The sequence below is a fragment of the Bos indicus genome, chromosome 19, assembly GCF_029378745.1.
Source record: "Bos indicus isolate NIAB-ARS_2022 breed Sahiwal x Tharparkar chromosome 19, NIAB-ARS_B.indTharparkar_mat_pri_1.0, whole genome shotgun sequence".
Taxonomy (NCBI): Eukaryota; Metazoa; Chordata; class Mammalia; order Artiodactyla; family Bovidae; genus Bos; species Bos indicus.
This window is the reverse complement of record NC_091778.1, coordinates 43,729,832-43,749,165: the sequence shown is the minus strand read 5'-3', so window position 1 is coordinate 43,749,165 and position 19,334 is coordinate 43,729,832. Positions and strand designations below refer to the sequence as shown.

The 19,334-nt window shown below is 42.1% G+C and overlaps 1 protein-coding gene across 4 annotated transcripts in view; it reads left to right on the top strand.

Annotated features, from left to right (window-relative positions):
- The first annotated feature begins 4,192 nt into the window (after positions 1–4,192).
- The window catches only part of STAT3 (signal transducer and activator of transcription 3), a 75,818-nt gene continuing 60,676 nt past the window's right edge, over positions 4,193–19,334 (top strand). For 2 of the 4 annotated variants that reach the window (XM_019981285.2, XM_019981283.2), the window contains exon 1: positions 4,193–4,408. The gene's annotated coding sequence lies outside the window, so the exon portion shown is untranslated. The remainder of the gene's footprint in view (positions 4,409–19,334) is intronic. The other 2 variants (XM_019981284.2, XM_019981282.2) reach the window with 1 other exon arrangement.

Below are 19,334 nucleotides of genomic sequence, written 5' to 3'. Positions count from 1 at the left end.
GTCAAACATGACTGAAGCAACTTCGCGCGCATGCATGCTATAGGCTATATAGAAATAGAAATAAAATGCACACATGAAACAGTTATACACCAATGTTACCTCAATTAAAGGAAAAACCAAACAAAGAACCTAGTAGCTTAAAACAATGACAACATTTATTTTGCTTATGAATGTGTAATTTGGGTAAGGCTCAGCAAAAACGGCTCATTTCTGCTCCATCTGGCCTCCATCTGGCCTCCATCCGGGTGGCTTGAAAGCTGCGGCTGGAATCATATGGAGTCTGACTCACAGTTGGTGCTTGCTGTCACCTAGGCCTTAGCTAGACTGTTAGCCAGAACACTTTCAGGTGGTTGCTACATGTTGCGTAGGCTTCCTTATAGCACGGTGGCCGAGTTCCAAGGGTGAGTGTTCCAAGAGAAAGAGTCAGGTGGACACTGCATTGCCGTTTAATTTTTAAAAATATTTATTTACTTGTTTGGCTGTGCCAGGGCTTAGTTATCTGTCAGCATGTAGGATCATCTTAGTTGCAGTCTGCAGGATCTTTAGCTGTGGTTCACGAACTCTTAGCTGTGGTATGTGGGATCTAGTTCCCTGACCAGGGATCGAACCCAGACCTCTTGCATTGGGAGCACAGAGTCTTAGCCACTGGACCACCAAGGTAGTCCTGTATTGTCTTTTATGACCTAACCTCAAAAGTCAGGCAGCATCATAACCATTGTATTCTATGTGGAATGAGACTCTACATTTATTATAGACGCAAGAAGTGTCAAAGAATTTGCAGATATGTTTGTAAAGATATGTCCATCCACCATGGACTTGAATGGGCTGGACTTCTGCACTCTGCCCTTATTTATTTGATGGGTGGAGGGTGCAGGCATCAGGTTTTCTCCTCCTTTAGGTCCTTCCTTCCTTGGAGATCCAAAAGGAAGTTTTATCCTTGATATGAAGTCAAGGAAGAGAAGCTATTCAGGCTCTCCAATTGAACACACTTGGGTTTGAATCTGACTGTCATTTACCAGCTCTTTGTTCTTGGGTAAGTCACTTAACCTTGGGGTAAGCCTCATTTTTCTCATTTGTAAAATCAGAGTATCTTGGAGCTATTTTAAGGATGAAATGAGTTAACAGATGAGCTGCATAACACAAGCTCAGAAGCAGTAACTAGCACATAGTAAACACTCCACGTGTTAGCTATTGCTAATATGATTATTCAACACCTGTTGATTAATATTTCATTAACTCAGGCTTAGGTGAGTTCTGGGCTAGATGCTAGAATTACGAAAGTGAGTATGAAGGGGTTCAGGCCTCCAGAAACCAAAAGCTTAGAGGAGATGTTTTCAAGCTTATGGACAAAGGAGGCAGCCAGGCCTGATTCTCATTCTGAGTTTGCATGTAGTCTCTATCTGTGGGACCCTGGACCAGTCTTTCAACTTTCTCTGCCATAGTTGCCTAGCTGAAAATGAGAAATGCAACAGTACCCACCTCACTGGGTTTTGGTGAGGGTCAAATGAGATAATCTATGTAAAAAGCTTAGCACAGTTCCTGGAAAATGGTGATTGTTTTATAAAAGTTAATTATTAATTTTATTTACCAGGAAGTAGGCTAACAAATGGATTCATTGGAGTCCAAGGTGGAGAATGCTCAACTAGATGGGGAAATAACCTGTTAAAGGAATCCAGGAGAAGAGATTAACTTTGCCAGGAAGAGTCTCGGAAAGCCCAGAGGAGGTGGTGCTGGAACTGGACTTTGAAGAATGAATAAGAGTTTTCCAGTAGGGAATGAGGAAAGAGAAGATATTCCAGTTGGAGGCAAGGAGATTTGCAGAGGCGTAAAGTTACAGAAGGTGTTTGGAGGAGGGTAATAAATTCAGTGTGGGAGCTTCAGGTGTTTAAGATGGAGGGGATGAGATTGGAAAAGGGAGTTCAGGTCAAAGCATTGGCTCAGGTGAGAGAAACTTGTCTTCAAGCCATGGGGGGCTCTGTGGTATGGAGAAAGGCCAGTGGCTGCACTGGAGAGAGGTTTCATAGGTGGAACAGATAGATTCAGGGATAGATTTTCTGTGTGAATTGAGAGGAGGGCAGTGAGGGAAACACAGGTCAGCAGAGGAGTCCAGAAGGAGGGCAGGGTTCAGGTGGATGGAACAAAGTTGTGAGATGTAGATTCTAAAAACCTGGCTCTGGGGACTTCCCTAATGGTCCAGTGGCTAAAACGCTGCACTCCCAGTGTAGGGGGCCCAGGTTTGACCCCTGGTCTCCATCCCTGGTCGAGGAACTAGATCCCACATGCCACAACTGAAGAGCTCACATGCCGCAACTGAGGGAAAAAAAGACCTTGCCACGAAGACCCAGGGCAGCCCAAAAAAGAAATAATAAATACTTTAAAAATAATAAATAAAATACATAATAAAAACCTGGCTCTGAACCCACCTGGTATACCTCTGAGTATCTGTGATCTTGAGATGATCATACTATTTCTATCATAATTTCCTATCAATGGATAATATAGCCTCTATCTGCCACATATAATTGTTGTGAGAAACAAGAGTGTATCAATAAGAAATATATAAATATCAGCCCCTATGTTACTAAGGAGGTAGTCAACTGCATGGGAAAGCATAGCTAAAGCAGAGTTTAGGTGAGGTGGAAGGTGGAGGATCTGCCCTAAAGGGAAGATTAAGATAATTGCAGTCAAACACACACACACATACACACACTACAGACAAATATAGCAATTTCCAAGCTGGGCTGGGTCTATGGGAGAGCAATAGGAAACTCGCAGCCCCACCAGGAAAGACCCTACCATTTACCCTACAGATGCTCTCACCTCTTTATTTGCATATATGGCGGTCCAAGGGTCTAAACTAGGGAACCAGGAGAATTTGCAAGTAAAATGTCATGCTGTGTATTTCTGGGAGTAGAATCCATAGTCTCCAACAAACTCAGATTCCCCAAAGGTTAGGAGTCATTGATTTTCCCACCAGAAATTAATAAGAATAGCTATCCTTGGCGAGAAGGACTAGTGGGGGAAGGGGGCATATTTTCAGTTTTAATTTTTGTGTTTTCTGAACTGTCTGAATTTTCTAACCACAAACATGTGTTAGTTTCATTGAAAAAGCTGTCATCAAGGTTTATTTGGGTGTTGAGATAACAGGCCCTTTTTAGATTTCATCTTTAATACCTCTTTGTACTAAACAAACACAACCAATCACTAATAGCTGTTATTTTTTTAAGACCCTAATAGTCTTACACACACACACACACACTATAATGCAAAGAACATCTATTATGTAAGGTGAAATGTCTACATTTCCTATAAACTACTGGTTAATGCAGTAAAACTTGCATTTGAAGTAGATGAGGCAAAAAAGAAAAAGGCACGCAATTTCAAGTATTTCAACTCAGACGCATAAAAACAATGTGTATACGTGTCATCCTTCATTGGTACTGTCTCCTTATTCCCTTGAACCGGCCAATGTGCGAGCCGTTGGCCTTTGATGCTTGAAGCGACGGAACGAAGGGCAGGGTTAAATCCACTACCTTCTCCCCACGCACTCTAGTAATTACTCTATTTCCACGTCATGTTTCCGGGTGTGTGTGTCCCGACTCACGCAGAAACTGAAGTTCAAAGCAGGCGGGAGTCACCCATGTTCTTTTTGCTGTCTCCAGAAACCCATTTCGGGCGTTGGGCCCCTAGAGGATCTGGCGACACCTGGGGACTGTCTAACTGGCTGATTCCCACGTGGTAAGTGCTCCCAACCTTGCCCCCACGTGGTGCCAAGGGCCGGGAAGACGGAGAGCAGGCAGAAAGGAGCCGCATCAGGGGCATTTAAAGTGTCTTGACGTCACGCACTGCCAGGAACTCAGCTGAGTTTTCAGCAGGACATTCCAGTCATCTTCCCTCCCTCCCCCCGGGCTCCTCTGCCCAGAGCCTCGGTTCTTCCCCAGTTGTTGCGGAGGGAGGAGTCCTAAGAGTCGGAACAGCCAGAACAGGGGCGTTCCCAGCCTTGTGTTGGCTCCGCCCTTCCTCCCAGAGGCTCTCTTCATTGGCCAGTGGGTGGGGCTTCGGATGTAGAGTAAGCTCAGCAGGGCCTCTGGGTGGCCGAGAAAACTGGTCATGTTATGAATTATACATGAGCGGCGTGCCCAGGCCAAGCGGGGGCTGGGCGGGGATTGGCTGGAGGGGCTGTAATTCAGCGGTTTCCGGAGCTGCGGCGGCGTAGACGGGGAGGGGGAGCCTGGGGTTCCGACGTCGCCGCTGAGGGAGAGAGCCCGAACCGGATCCCTGACGAGCACCCCAGCTCCGCGCTCTCCCCACTTCTGCCAAGGGAGACTCCGCGGCCTGAGGGAGTTCCGCGGCCCGCACCCCGGCGCAAAAGCAGCCCCGGCCAGTCGGGCCTCAGCCCGAGCAGCAGGTGAAGGGGGTTAAGGGTGGGGCTGCCCCCCGACGGCCTTCAGGCCTGGGCATCCCGGGGGAGGAGGGGCGCGCTGGGGAGCTTCTGGGGTGTTTGGGGGGGTAGTGAATGGAAACTTCAGTGGGGTCTGGGGGATACGAGGAGACACGGAGGGTCGCTCTGAAGGGACAGTTCCCCGGGATGACAGGAGCCGACCTCTGAAGGGACGGGGTGCGCTGGAAGGAAGTTTCGTTCTTTGGAAAAAGGGGAGACGCAGAGGAAGAGAGAGAATGGACTGGAGGGGGAGGACCGTGGGGCGAGGGTACTCTAGGGTGGGGGGGCAGGAGCGAGGGACAGCCCCCCGACTTCCTGCTCCCTGGGGCTCTGGGGACGTTCCGGCCACGGGAGCGACTGTCACGCCGGCGGAGATCACGGAGGGGGGTGGTTGGCAAGCGCCTCCTCGCCGCCCCCCGGCGGGGCCCGGCGTCTCCCGGCTGAGCCACTTCCTCCGCCTTGCCCTGTTCCTGCTCCTTTAGGAGCCAGCTGTGCCCCCCTGGAGGAGGTAGGAATAGGTGTCTTCCCTTTACAGCCTTGCGGGCTGTTTGGTTATGGGTAGGATTATTGCATAAGATTCAAGTTTCCTGTAGGGAAATTGACAGTCTTGTACTCTTTCTAAACTCCCCCCAGCCTTTTTCTGGGGGTAAAGTCGTGTTTCCCTTCTCCCTCTTCCAAAAAAAATCCAAATAAAACCCCCGTCAACCCAGCTCTAAAGAGAAATAAACCTTTTTCCTCCTTGACATTGTTCTTTTATAACCACCTGGTAAACTTGGCCAGAAGATAAATAATTGAGCCCTTGCGTTTACTGGATTGTGGTGTTGCTTAATTGCATAGGACAGAATGAACCAATCGAGAGTGGGAGTTTTCTGTCTCAGAGCCAAGGTCTTGGGTAAATGCAGAGAGGGAAACAAAGACAAGCTGGCCTTGGCAAAGCCATGTGTGCAAACTTTACCTGTGTTTGGGGGTGTGGTTGCACTTCAGTTAGCTTAATTCAAACCGTCACCTGAGTGGTTTTTTCCATGTTTAGTCCACATCTTTCTGTGTTATATCAAGTGGATGCATGGTATTGACACACTTATTCTTATTAAAAATGTATATAACGTGTCCCTGCTGGTTGGTTAAATAAATAAAGGGCATATTTATTCTATGTGTGGGTTGTAGTTTTTTGGCTGGCTGAGCTGATAGAGCATTGGTTTGAATAAATCAGAACCGTAAATTATCTCAATCTTTTATATGTGGATTTAGACTGTTATGACTTGATTTAGCCAATTTTATGTTTTATATTAAATATGTCTATTCCCTGAGTCAGCACATTTATTTCCTTATTACATGTGCCAGGCTGAGCTACTAGTAGAATTTTTGCAGTGACATTTGCACAGTGGGATGGAGGAAAGAAGTCTTTAATACAAAAAAAAAAAATAAAGAAATTGTAGATGCTAGAGGCTTTTTGTGTGTGTGTATTTATTATTTATTTATGGCTGCATAGGGTCTTAGTTGTGGTGCGTGGGTTCAGTTGCCCCAAGGCATGTGGGATCTTAGTTCCCCCACCAGGGATTGAACCTGACTCTCCTGTATTGAATGCGTAGATTCTTAACCACTGGACCACAAGGGGAGTCCCTGAGGCTTGACCTTAATCTCTATATTTGCTAGCATGTCTACAACAAAGAACCACTAGAAAATTCATAAATCTTCTATCTTTATATGTCATTCTTTTGGGAAGAATAGCCATCTAGAAATATCCATAATTATAATTTGACCCACAAAGGGTAGATAGTTCATGTAACCTTAACTCTGTTTTGAAGATAAGGAAATTGAGGTGTAAGGAACAAGACATTTGCCCGGGCAGCAACATACCATAGTGGTAGAGCTTGTACCTTCTGTATATTTTGTTTGCTTTTGACTATCTATGCTTAAGTATTAGGTCTTAATTTAGAGTGACTGTAGGCCCTACTGGGAAAAGTGTCAGTGAAATTCTAACATATACCTAGACAATGAAATACCATCAATATCCTGTAAGACTCCAAAGGAGATATTTAAAATAAACAGGTGAGTCCCATTTAGGTTATTACAGAATATTGAGCAGCATTACCTGTGCTATACAAAAGGTCCTTTTTGATTATCTGTTGTAAGATAGCAGTGTGTACATGTCAATCCCAAACTCTCAATCTCCTTCCCCTCAGGTAACTAACTTTTTAGTCTGCATAATTTACCATAAGAATTTAGCTATTTGCTAATGGAAAGAGAGATTTACTGAGGCAGGTTTGTAGGTGAAGGACAGTTATGACCTAAATGTCATTTAAACCAAAGTGTCTTGTGGCTTGATCAGTTGTCATTTGTATCTCCAAATACAAATTGCTCTTTCCTCCTGCCTCTGCACGTCATGACTTTCAGATGGTGAGATGGGGCAGAGGTGGTGGCCATCATTCCAGAGGCCGAGTCCAGCACCTTTTAATCTTATGGCTTTCTCAGAGGTTATATACAGATCAACAAATATTTACTTTTTACACCTTTGTGAAGTTGCTATGAGGAACAAGATGCCTTGTTGACAGACCTTGCAGTCTACTGTGACAACTTCATGAATTTCTTATCCATGTAATGCAACTTGATTTCCTCAAAGAGATGGTGAGACTGTAAGCCCATGCTGTCCAGCAAGGTAGCTGTTATATGTTTTAAAACATATAGCACAGATATAGAACATTTCCATTATCATAGAGTGGAATGCTTCGCTGTTGGACAGTGCTTCACTAAGCACTACAGGTCTTCAGAAGGAGGAGAGGTTATGAGTCTTGGAGTTGTCTAGAAGTCTTCTTGCCAGAGGAGAGATTTGATCTGAGACCCACATAATGGTTGGCATTTGACTGATGTAAAGAATTTGGGGCAAGGAGGTATGGTGATACGGCACAGACCCAATTCTAGTAGATTAGCAAAGTAAATAGAGGAGTAAGAGGTCTTGAATGCAAGGTCAAGGAGTTTAAAGATTTTTGAAGCCAAATATTGATGTTTAATTATGGAGTGCTTACTACATGCCTGACGTTGGTTAATTTGTATAAAGTAAATGGGTATGTGTGGCTTCCACCCCAGGGAAGTTGTCATTGAAGATGACCATATAAACTGGACCAGCACCCAAAAAGAGGGGTCCTGACTTTGCAGATTTGTGTGGTTAAGTGCAGAAGTGGATTTGTTTTCTTTTTTTTTAATGAGGATTTTTAACTGGCTACACATGTCCACTCATATTTTCTGTCTTCCATATTTAAAAAAATTTTACCTTAACTTTTGGGTCATGTGTGACAACTAGCCAATGAACACTTGAAGGACATGTCCAGATCCTGGAGAACTCCTGGTGTCCTGGAGCAGCCTTGGTGAGGTCCAGCAGAATGACATCCCTGGGCTACCTCAATCTGTGTTGGTTATGGTGAAATTAATATTGTGGTTACACACTTGTTGCAAGGAACCTTGGGTTACAGTGGGGCCCTTTTGTCAGGATGGTTTTATGGTACTTCGGTAGTGAGTTGTTTGAAATATCTCCAGATTTTGAAAGGAATAGCATATGCAAGAAAGGATTTCTATTATGTTCAGTTTTCCTATATCATATTATTAATATCACAACTCTAGTTCAGATCAACAAGCATGTTATGTAATGAGAGTTGGTTATCATGCTAGGCAGGATCCAAGGATAATGCAATATGGTCCCTGTTTCAGGGACCGGAAGTGGTATTATAGGGGCCAGGGTCTGTGCTTCGTCAGTAGGGACTTAGGAGTGGGAAGATGACAGCACAGTGGTTCAAAGGTCAGACTCTGGAGTCCAGCACATTCTGGAATTGGATCCTATATCTGCCACTTCTTAGTCAGAATCTGAACCTCAGTTTTCTCATCTATGAAAGGAGAGGCTAACAGTGTATATCTCCTAGTGCTATTGAAGACTCCAGGAGATGATGCTGGTAAAATACTTAGCATAATGCCTGGTGTACAGTAAGAACTTGCTAAATCCAAGTTTTTATTAAATGTCTAAGAAAAGTGATTAATTTTTTTAGGGATGAGAGAGAAAGGCTTTATTATAGAAGGATATTCACATGGGAACACATGATTAGGGTTTTATAGGATGATTAGGAATTCTCCCAACAAAGTTGAGTTGGTGAATAGCTGTATTCAAGGTTGAGGGAACATGAGCGTGCAGAGGCTTAAAACAGCGTAGTGTGTTCAGAGAGCTATAAGTGGAAGTTCTTAATTTAGGAGAACTGAGGAGAAAGGAAGCTGACTCTCAGCCCTTCTGTTAATAATTGGGTTCAGATATTATTAAGTTGTTTTTTTTTCTTGTTTATAAAAGTAACGCATGCTATTGTAAAGAAATTTAAATTTGTCGAAATAGAAACCATGTATAATTTTTTATACATGTCTTATTAGTTTGGTGTGTGTTTCTCCAGCTATTTTGCAACTGCTTCTACCTACCGATTTATCTTGGACAAATTTATTGCAAATTCCTTTTTAATAGCCTAACAAAAAAGTAATACGAAAGGCAGACCTGCCCCCAAAGTAAAGTTTAGATTGCCTGGTTTCCTTTCTGCTAAAACCTCCCCCCTCCATCCTTAAGAATAAATGACTTTCCTAATCACTGAACTTTTCCCTGACCTTTGACTTTTTAACTACATCAAACACGAGCTTTCCTAAGGTAACTGTTACTGTAGTGTTGAAATGTTTGGGTGAGGTGAGTTTGAGGATTTCATGATCCACAGCTGTGATAGGAGTCAAAAGAACGGCAATGAGCTCAAACTTCCTGGGCTTTCATCCCAGATCCAACATCCCTTAGATCTTGGGTCAGTTGCTTAACTTCTCCCAGTTTCACTTTCTCTGTCCAGAAAGTGCAGATACCAGATCCAATTGTAAGGGATTTGTAAGGATTGAGCAAGATAAGGTATGTGAAGTACTTTGCACAGAACCTGGGAGATAGCTAAAAGTGGAGTGCTAATAATTGCTATTATTAAAAACCACAGTATCTAACTATAAAGTCACACCAGTTATGATTTGTGGTAACCTTTCATGACCCAAAGGAAAGAAGGAGTAATCAGGAGCTTCTAACCTAATAGGAAAAAAACTAAATGAATAGGGAGCAGGGGGATTTACACTGTGGTGGAGGAGACGGAGGCTATCACGCAAAAGGAACAGAGCACGTTTACACGGATGCCTTTGTCAGACGTATGTGTCTCTGCATCTTCTGATGGTGGCCCATTTATTTGAAGTAATATTCAACACATTAGATTTTTATGGCCACTTAGGAATGTAAACAGTCGCTTGGAGTTCTTGATACAAAAAGTACAGATAATATGAAAGGTTTGAGGGGTGGGGGACTCAGGCAAGGAAGGTGGGCCAGCACACAGCTTGGGGGTGAGGTCACAGCTTGGGGGTGAGGCTGCACCCTAAGTAGAGTGAATAATCGTATGAGGCCAGGAAGGGATTTGTTCTTTCACATCTGTGCTATGTGAGTGCGTGTGTTTTCATTGGAGGAGTCGAGCTTTACTTTCCTGTCCTGTAACTTTCCTTTGCAAACGAAAACTCAAAACAGCCTTGTGGTTTAAGAAGAGCCACTCAGCACCTCCATGAAACAGATTCTCTTGCACCAGCTCTCCGGTTTGGGGTCAGAGAAGGCCGAAGAGAAAAGGCCTGCCGCTGTTTCTTGGCCGAATGTGGGGCGGGAGGAAGTCAGCAGAGTTTGAAAGAGAAAGTAAACCTTCTGGTAAATAAATGGCTTCCCTATTGTGGAGGAGGAGTGTAAATTATTAGGGGGATGTTTGGGTAGTTTTTGTAGAAGCCATTTCTGAAAACTGATTGAGATGATTGAGGGTGAGCCCTATTTAGGGAAATCCTGCCTGGCCTGCTGTGAACCCACTGTTATTCCCACTTCGTTGATTGATTTTATTAGTTTGTGGCAGCCTGACCTCCTGTTCTTGTTGAAATTGGAGGATCTGAGTGTGACTTTGAGCACCTGCTTAGTAAATACTTCTTGAAATGCTTGTTTTTTGCTTGTTTTCTAATGTTCATTTTGTTTTTACTTTTAAGCAAACACTTTTTCTGACAGAAGCTAAAATCATGAGACTTTCCCTTTGTTCTTTCCTCCCCCTCCCACCTCCAGTCCACCCAAATGTCATCCTCAAAACCTCAAAACCCAGATGTTAGCTGTGTAATTACCTCTCCTCTAAACCAAGCAAAGTGCAATCTTGCGTTGAGTTGGCATTAAAATCGTCAGCCTTTGAATTTCTTTCTACTTGTGGTTTAGATACAATAAATATTTAATCTCAGACTGAATTTGCCTGACAAATCAGTCTTGTATTTGGGCCTCTTTTTATCAATAGGTTTAGAGAAAGCAAATTTATTGAAACATTAACCAAAATAAAATGTAATTAGAGTGGTCACTGTCTTATGCATCGGAGCAGGTGGAATAATCAAAGCCAAATCTCAATATTTATTCTTTTTTATTATCTCATATTTAATTTGAACATGCATATATATCAATATTTATTCTTAATTCCGTGTGTTATTACGCTTTCCATTTGAGTACATAAATAAGTAGATAGAAGCACTTGGGACGCTTTAGGGTCTTGATTACTATGTTGAAGAATCCTAGGTTCATGGAGCCATCTAAGATTCCTGTTTCTCAAGTGTACTCCTGTGGTGCTGGACGTTAATAGGGTGGGAGTGGCAAGGGGAGGCTGTCCCTATAGGGGGAAAAGGGGTGGGGGATAGGTGAACTCTGTACTTCCCACTTAATTTTAATTTGAACCTAAAATGGCTCTTAAAAGTCATCTATTAATTTCAAAACAATCCTGCAGAAATGACTGTGTCAGAAGTGCCCTCTATACAGCTGTGTGATTCCAATGACTTCTACCACTGGATTCCCTAAACTTGGCAAAGAGAGTGGCTTTCTTTTACCATTATCTCCCAAGTAATGGAGAATGCGACTAGAAGTGGGGCATCCAGAAAACCCATATAGTCTCTGGATGAACCTGCTTCCCCTTTCCTTAGGAGAGATGAATGCTAGTCTGAACTACAGATTTTCAGCCAGAATGTATCAGTTTTGTTTTTCAGTTCCAAGCTAGTTTTTTTATTTTAGGGGGGAGGGGAAGTTTAATCACTACAGTAAATGCAAAGTCTCCCCTTCATCTTATCCTCTGAACTCTCTCTCCCAGGGACAGCTAGGTACCTATTTCTTTATCTTTCCAGAATGGTCATGTGTGATATATAGGCAAACATGTTATTCTTTCTCTTTTTTTCTTCCTTCCACAGACAGTAGCAAATTATACCTGTAACTCAGTATCTTTTTGAAGACACTTTGTTTATCTTAGAAGATACTCCATGTGAATAGGTTTGGCACCCCACTCCAGTACTCTTGCCTGGAAAATCCCATGGATGGAGGAGCCTGGTGGGCTGCAGTCCATGGGGTCCCTAAGAGTAGGACACGACTGAGTGACTTCACTTTCACTTTTTCACTTTCCTGCATTGGAGAAGGAAATGGCAACCCACTCCAGTGTTCTTGCCTGGAGAATCCCAGGGACTGGGGAGCCTGGTGGGCTGACATCTATGGGGTCGCCCAGAGTCGGACACAACTGAAGCGACTTAGCAGCAGCCGCAGCAGAACGTTTTTAAGATCTGTATAGTGTGGACTTAGGGTGGGATGAAATATTCAGTTTTGTGATCTCACATACAAGAACTTGGAGGAGAAAAAAAAATACAATTTATTTATTTATTTTTAAATCATTTTTGAATCATCGTAGTCTTCTAGGCTACAGATGTCATAATTCATCAAATGATAGGCAGAGATTGCAGAATCTAAAGACAAAATGATGTTGTGGTAAGTATCATCATGTTTGTCTTTAGACACAGATAAATAAATCTGTACCTGTTTACTTTTAGTGGGCTTCCCTGGCAGCTCAGCTGGTAAAGAATCCATCTGCAATGCAAGAGACCTAGGTTCAATCCCTAGGTTGGGAAGATCCCTTGGAGAAGAGAAAGGCTACCCACTCTAGTATTCTGGGCAGGAGAATTCCATGGGCTGTATAGTCCAAGGGGTCGCAAAGAGTTGGACACGACTGAGTGACTTTCACTTTCACTTTCATAATTTTAATGTTTTAATCATAACATGCATACTGCTTATTTATTTATTTTTTTGGTTGCGCCAAGTGGCTTTCAGGATCTTAGTCCTCCAAGCAGGAATTGAACCAGCACCCTCGGCAGTGAAATCTTGGAGTCATAACTGCTGGGCAGGCAGGAAACTCCTATACATACTGTTTAGAAATGTAGCTTTTCAGTTGACAGAGTGAACATTTTCCCCTTTAAATGTAAACTTTGTTTTGTTTCTGGCCGCATTGTGTGGCTTGCAGCATCTCAGTTCCCCTGACCAGGGGTTGAATCCGGGTCACGGAAATCCTCACCACTGGATTAGGAATCCTAATCACTGGAATCTTAACCACTAGGCTACCAGGGAACTCCCTAAACGTGAACTTTGATTCTGGGGAGAAGTCTAGCTACATCATTAAATATGAAACTCCAGTGTGTGCCTGTCACTTGCACAGGTAGGAATTGTTGCACACTTTCACTCCCCAGATTTTTAAAACTTGCTGTTCATGTACCTATGATACCAGGACCCAGCTTCCATTAATCTCAATCACTCCATCCCTACATCACAGCAGACTTTTGTCTAAGTTCCCCTTGTTCCTTTGTCAAGTGAAGACATAGTTGTTGTTTTTGTATTGTTCCTGGATGGGTCAGGAATATTCCCTGGAGGAGGGCATGGTGACCCATTCCCTTATTCTTGCCCACAGAATCCCATGAACAGAGGAGCCTGGCAGGCTACAGTCCATAGGGTTGCAAAGAGTTGGACATAATTGAAGTGATGTAGCCCACACACATGGATGGGTTGCTCCCTGATCCTTCTCTTTGAGTTGCCTAGCAGCAATTTGCAGAGTGTGGTCCACAGTGGGTCTCTGAAATCTTTTCAGAGTGGGTCTTTGAGATTAAAACTATTTTTATAACATTTTTATTTTTTTAATTAGTTGGCATTTGTACTTATACTCTTAGTCCTTGTACTCACTGCACTTTCAGGGGAAAAAAATGTCTGATTTCACTTAATGCCCATGATAAAACAGTAAACAATATTAATTTCGTTCTCTCTCAGCTCTTGATGACTTTTTTTTTTTAATGGCTTTTTGATACTCTGTAGTGAAATGGCCCAGAGAAGGCAATGGCAACCCACTCTGGTACTCTTGCCTGGAAAATCCCATGGATGGAGGAGCCTGGTGGGCTGCAGTCCATGGGGTCGTGAAGAGTAGGACACGACTTCACTTTCACGTTTCACTTTCATGCATTGCAGAAGGAAATGGCAACCCACTCCAGTGCCAGTGTTCTTGCCTGGAAGATCCCAGGGGTGGGGGAGCCTGGTGAGCTGCCATCTATGGGGTCACACAGAGTCAGACACGACTGAAACGACTTGGCAGCAGCAGCAGCAGCAGCAGTGAAATGGCAGGGCTGCAGAAAGCACTTCTGCTGCGAAGAAGTCGGGTGGAATAGCACTTGTGGAATTGTTTGAGTTGTGATCTCAAACTAGCTGCTTTTTTCACGAAGCACCATGCTTACTTGAAAGAATGATTGACAGACCAACAGGGATATTGATATTTTCTCAAAAATGAAAGAAGGGAAGCTTTTTCTTCAAGGAAAACAACCCACATTATTTGTTGCCGATGCTTTAGAGTGGAAATTAGAGTTTGAGAAACTTATATCCACTACTGTGTGTTTGACAGCTTCTCAGGATTAATGTAATTTTTTGATAATGTGGTTTTGTGATAGTTTATAATAAATTATGTTGGTATTTGAAGGTCTGCATGTCTCTGAAATAGTGTTTTACAGATACTTGATGCATGGCATTACAAAATCATGCATGAAAACATTCCATTCAAAATGCAAGATAGACTAATGGATTTTAATGTAACTGTGTATGAAGAGTTCATTGCTATGGTTTCAGAGTCTACACTGCCTCTAACCTTGAAGAAACTACTACTTGTCAAGTTTTGATGTAGTATTAAATAATATCCAAAGTTATCTGCAAAGATTCTTCATATACTGTCTTTTCTTTTCCAGTGAGTGTGAGGCCAAAATTTCTTCGTACATTTCAACCAGAATAACATACTGCAACAGGTTGAATGCAAAAACAGAGCTGTGAGGATCCAGCTGTCTTCTAAGCTAGAGATTAATCGTTAGAGAAGCTTCCAAAACTTTAACAATGTCACTCTTTTCACTAAATTTTTTTAAAAATAAGTTGTTTTTCATAGAGATGTTATTTATGTAATAGGTTTATTTTAAAAATAATAAATATATTATAAATGTCTCAGTTTTAGTTTGTAATACAGTAAAATTGATGTATGTCCATAAACAAATGCTCCTTAGGATCCTCAATTTTTAAGGGGGTCCTGAGAATAAAAAGTTTGAGAACTGCTGATTGACAGGTTTTAGCATAAGAACTCCTTGAATAGCTGTTGAAGAAAGAAAAAAAAGATTCTATGGTTCTGTTCCAGAGAGTCTGGGTTAGTAATCTAGGGTTATTTTTAACAAACAGCCAGTGTTCTGATCCTGGTGGTCCTTGGTGTGAGAATGCTGCTCTGAAGGATCATAAGCTATAAGTCTTCAGATTCATGAAGTCATATCCACAGGTTTTAGAAATCATTGTTTTGGGGATAAAAGTAAACCGTAGCCATGTGGTCTTCCAAGGAAAAATGCTTTGTAGATTTCTTTTTATCCTGTTCTTAGTATTTATGGATCTGAATATTAATCATGGGGGGATTATAGTCATAATAAATAGTCATAAAGAATCACTTGGCCAAATTAGAGTTCAATTTGGTTTTATTGATAGGCCACCCATGAACATATTAAGATACTTTCTGAAGACTCGGGTTAATTTCTAAAGACATTTCTGGTTAAGAATTGTCCTTAAATTCTATAAGAAGTGTTCTATTTCAGACAGGTCTTTAACTTTAGTGTATACGTGTAACATAAGTAAAGCTGTCATTTTCATTCTTATAATTGCTTGTATTACGAATTCAAAGAGAGTTTACTTGTCAGAGATAATACAGCAGAGATAAGACTTCAAAAAATATAATATGACTCCATTCAGTTCAGTTCAGTTCAGCCACTCAGTCGTGTCTGACTCTTTGTGACCCCATGAATTGCAGCACGCCAGGCCTCCGTGTCCATCACCAACTCCCAGAGTTCACTCAAACTCATGTCCATCGAGTCAGTGATGCCATCCAGCCATGTCATCCTCTGTCGTCCCCTTCTCCTCTTGCCCCCAATCCCTCCCATCATCAGGGTCTTTTCCAATGAGTCAACTCTTTGCATCAGGTGGACAAAGTAATGGAGTTTCAGCTTTAGCATCAGTCCTTCCAATGAACACCCAGGACTGATCTCCTTTAGGATGGACTGGTTGGATCTCTTGAAGTCCAAGGGACTCTCAAGAGTCTTCTCCAACACCACAGTTCAAAAGCATCAATTCTTCAGTGCTCAGCTTTCTTCACAGTCCAACTCTCACATCCATACATGACCACTGGAAAAACCATAGCCTTGACTAGATGGACCTTTGTTGGCAAAGTAATGTCTCTGCTTTTCAATATGCTATCTAGATTGGTCATAAGTTTCCTTCCAAGGAGTAAATGTCTTTTAATTTCATGGCTGCAATCACCATGTGCAGTGATTGTGGAGCCCCCCAAAATAAAGTCTGACACTGTTTCCACTGTTTCCCCATCTATTTCCCATGAAGTGATGGGATCAGATGCCATGATGTTTTCTGAATGTTGAGCTTTAAGCCAACTTTTTCACTCTCCTCTTTCACTTTCATCAAGAGGGTTTTGAGTTCCTCTGCAGTTTCTGCCATAAGGGTGGTGTCATCTGCTTATCTGAGGTTATTGATATTTCTCCTGGCAATCTTGATTCCAGCTTGTGCTTCTTCCAGCCCAGCATTTCTCATGATGTCCTCTGCATATAAGTTAAATAAGCAGGGTGACAATATACAGCCTTGATGTACTCCTTTTCCTATTTGGAACCAGTCTGTTGTTCCATGTCCAGTTCTAACTGTTGCTTCCTGACCTGCATATGGGTTTCTCAAGAGGCAGGTCAGGTGGTCTGGTATTCCCATTTCTTTCAGAACTTTCCACAGTTTATCGTGATCCACACAGTCAAAGGCTTTGGCACAGTCAATAAAGCAGAAATAGATGCTTTTCTGGAACTCTCTTGCTTTTTCCATGATCCAGCGGATGTTGGCAATTTGATCTCTGGTTCCTCTGCCTTTTCTAAAACCAGCTTGAACATCTGGAAGTTCACAGGTCATGTATTGCTGAAGCCTGGCTTGGAGAATTTTGAGCATTACTTTACTAACATGTGAGATGAGGGCAATTGTGCGGTAGTTTGAGTATTCTTTGGCATTGCCTTTCTTTGGAATTGGAATGAAAACTGACCTTTTCCAGTCCTGTGGCCACTGCTGAGTCTTCCAAATTTGCTGACATATTGAGTGCAGCACTTTCACAGCATCATCTTTCAGGAGTTGAAATAGCTCAACTGGAATTCCATCATCTCCACTAGCTTTGTTCATAGTGATGCTTTCTAAGGCCCACTTGACTTCACATTCTAGGATGTCTGGCTCTAGGTGAGGAATCACACCATCGTGATTATCTTGGTCGTGAAGATCTTTTTTGTGTAGTTCTTCTGTGTATTCTTGCCACCTCATCTTAATATCTTCTGCTTCTGTTAGGTCCATACCATTTCTGTCCTTTATTGAGCCCATCTTTGCATGAAATGTTCCCTTGGTATCTCTAAATTTTCTTGAAGAGATCTCTCGTCTTTCCCATTCTTTTGTTTTCCTCTATTTCTTTGCATTGATTGCTGAGGAAGGCTTTCTTATCTCTTCTTGCTATTCTTTAGAACTCTGCATTTAGATGCTTATATCTTTCCTTTTCTCCTTTGCTTTTTGCTTCTCTTCTTTTCACAGCTATTTGTAAGGCTTCCTCAGACAGCCATTTTGCTTTTTTGCATTTCTTTTCCATGGGGATGGTCTTGATCCCTGTCTCCTGTACAGTGTCACGAACCTCTGTCCATAGTTCATCAGGCACTCTGTCTATCAGATCTAGTCCCTTAAATCTATTTCTCACTTCCACTGTATAATCATAAGGGATTTGATTTAGGTCATACCTGAATGGTCTAGTGGTTTTCCCCACTTTCTTCAATTTAAGTCTGAATTTGGCAATAAGGAGTTCATGATCTGAGCCACAGTCAGCTCCCAGTCTTGTTTTTGCTAACTGTATAGAGCTTCTCCATCTTTGGCTGCAAAGAATGTAATCAATCTGATTTCGGTGTTGACCATCTGGTGATGTCCATGTGTAGAGTCGTCTCTTGTGTTGTTGGAAGAGGGTGTTTGCTATGACCAGTTCGTTCTCTTGGGAAAGCTATTAGCCTTTGCCTTGCTTCATTCCATGCTCCAAGGCCAAATTTGCCTGTTACTCCAGGTGTTTCTTGACTTCCTACTTTTGCATTCCAGTCCCCTATAATGAAAAGGACATCTTTTTTGGGTGTTAGTTCTAAAAGGTCTTGTAGGTCTTCATAGAACCATTCAGCTTCTTCAGTGTTACTGGTTGGGGCATAAGCTTGGATTACCGTGATATTGAACGGTTTGCCTTGGAAACTAACAGAGATCATTCTGTCATTTTTGAGATTGCATCCAAGTACTACATTTTGGACTCTTCTGTTGACCATGATGGCTACTCCGTGACTCCACTAGCCTGGGAGTTTCAAGACTCCCAGTTTGTGTTCTGGTTTTATCTCTGTCTTTTGTGATCACTTAACATTTTGATAGAGTTGTTACATTATCTTGGAACCTCAGGGTTCTCTTTGGCTGAGTGGTTGACTGGAAAATCCAATGTAAATTTATGCTTCAGGCCAGGTTCTGTTTGTGTGTAATTTTTAGGATTTAGATCATAAGCTACTTCCAAGGCAAGCTTCAATAGGGTTTCTAAATTATACGTTACTATCTTCTAAGTATTTATTCTTTTTCTTTCTAAGCCATGTCCACTCTCTCACTTACATTGTGAGATGTAAGCCATGTCTCTCAAATTGTCAGATTTTAATTTCATGAGTAATTGAGACTTTTTCTTAACCTTCTCTTGTGTAGATGCTAATGGATAAGATCAGCTGCTCTCTGAAGATTGCCCACATTATGCTAAACTATGGTGTACAATGAGGTCACCTATTTTTCCAAGTATGCTATTCATTTTGATAAGAATTTCATAGAAAAGCTTGTCTAATTTGGGGAGATAGCTCATCTTCCTTCTTAAATATAATTGAAACTCTGTGGGGTCAGCTTATCTTTTAAAATATTTTTCATAAAGCTCAATACATTTTAAACATTAGTAGATTATATATTTAAGAGCAGTCTTAGGATGCATAAAAATTGAGCACAAAGTACAGAGAACCCCTCTATACCATCTTGTCTCTGCTTCCCAGTTTGTCCAATTATTGACATCTTGTCTTAGTGTGACACATTTGTTACCATGGATGAGCCAATATTGACACATTATTATTAACATTAGAGTTCACTGTGTTATACATTCTACGAATTTTGACAAATGTATAATGACATGTATCTACTGTTACAGCAACATTCAAAATAGTTTCACTGCCCTGGAGATCCCCTGTACTCTACCTATTCATCCCTCCCCCGAACCCTGGCAACCACTGATCTTTCTTATTATCTGCATAGTTTTGTCTTTTTTCCAGAATATCGTATGGTTGAAGTAGTCATTTCAGTTTGCCTTTGTTCACTTGGCAGCATTGATTCGGATTCCCCCATGTCTTTTCAACGCTCGAT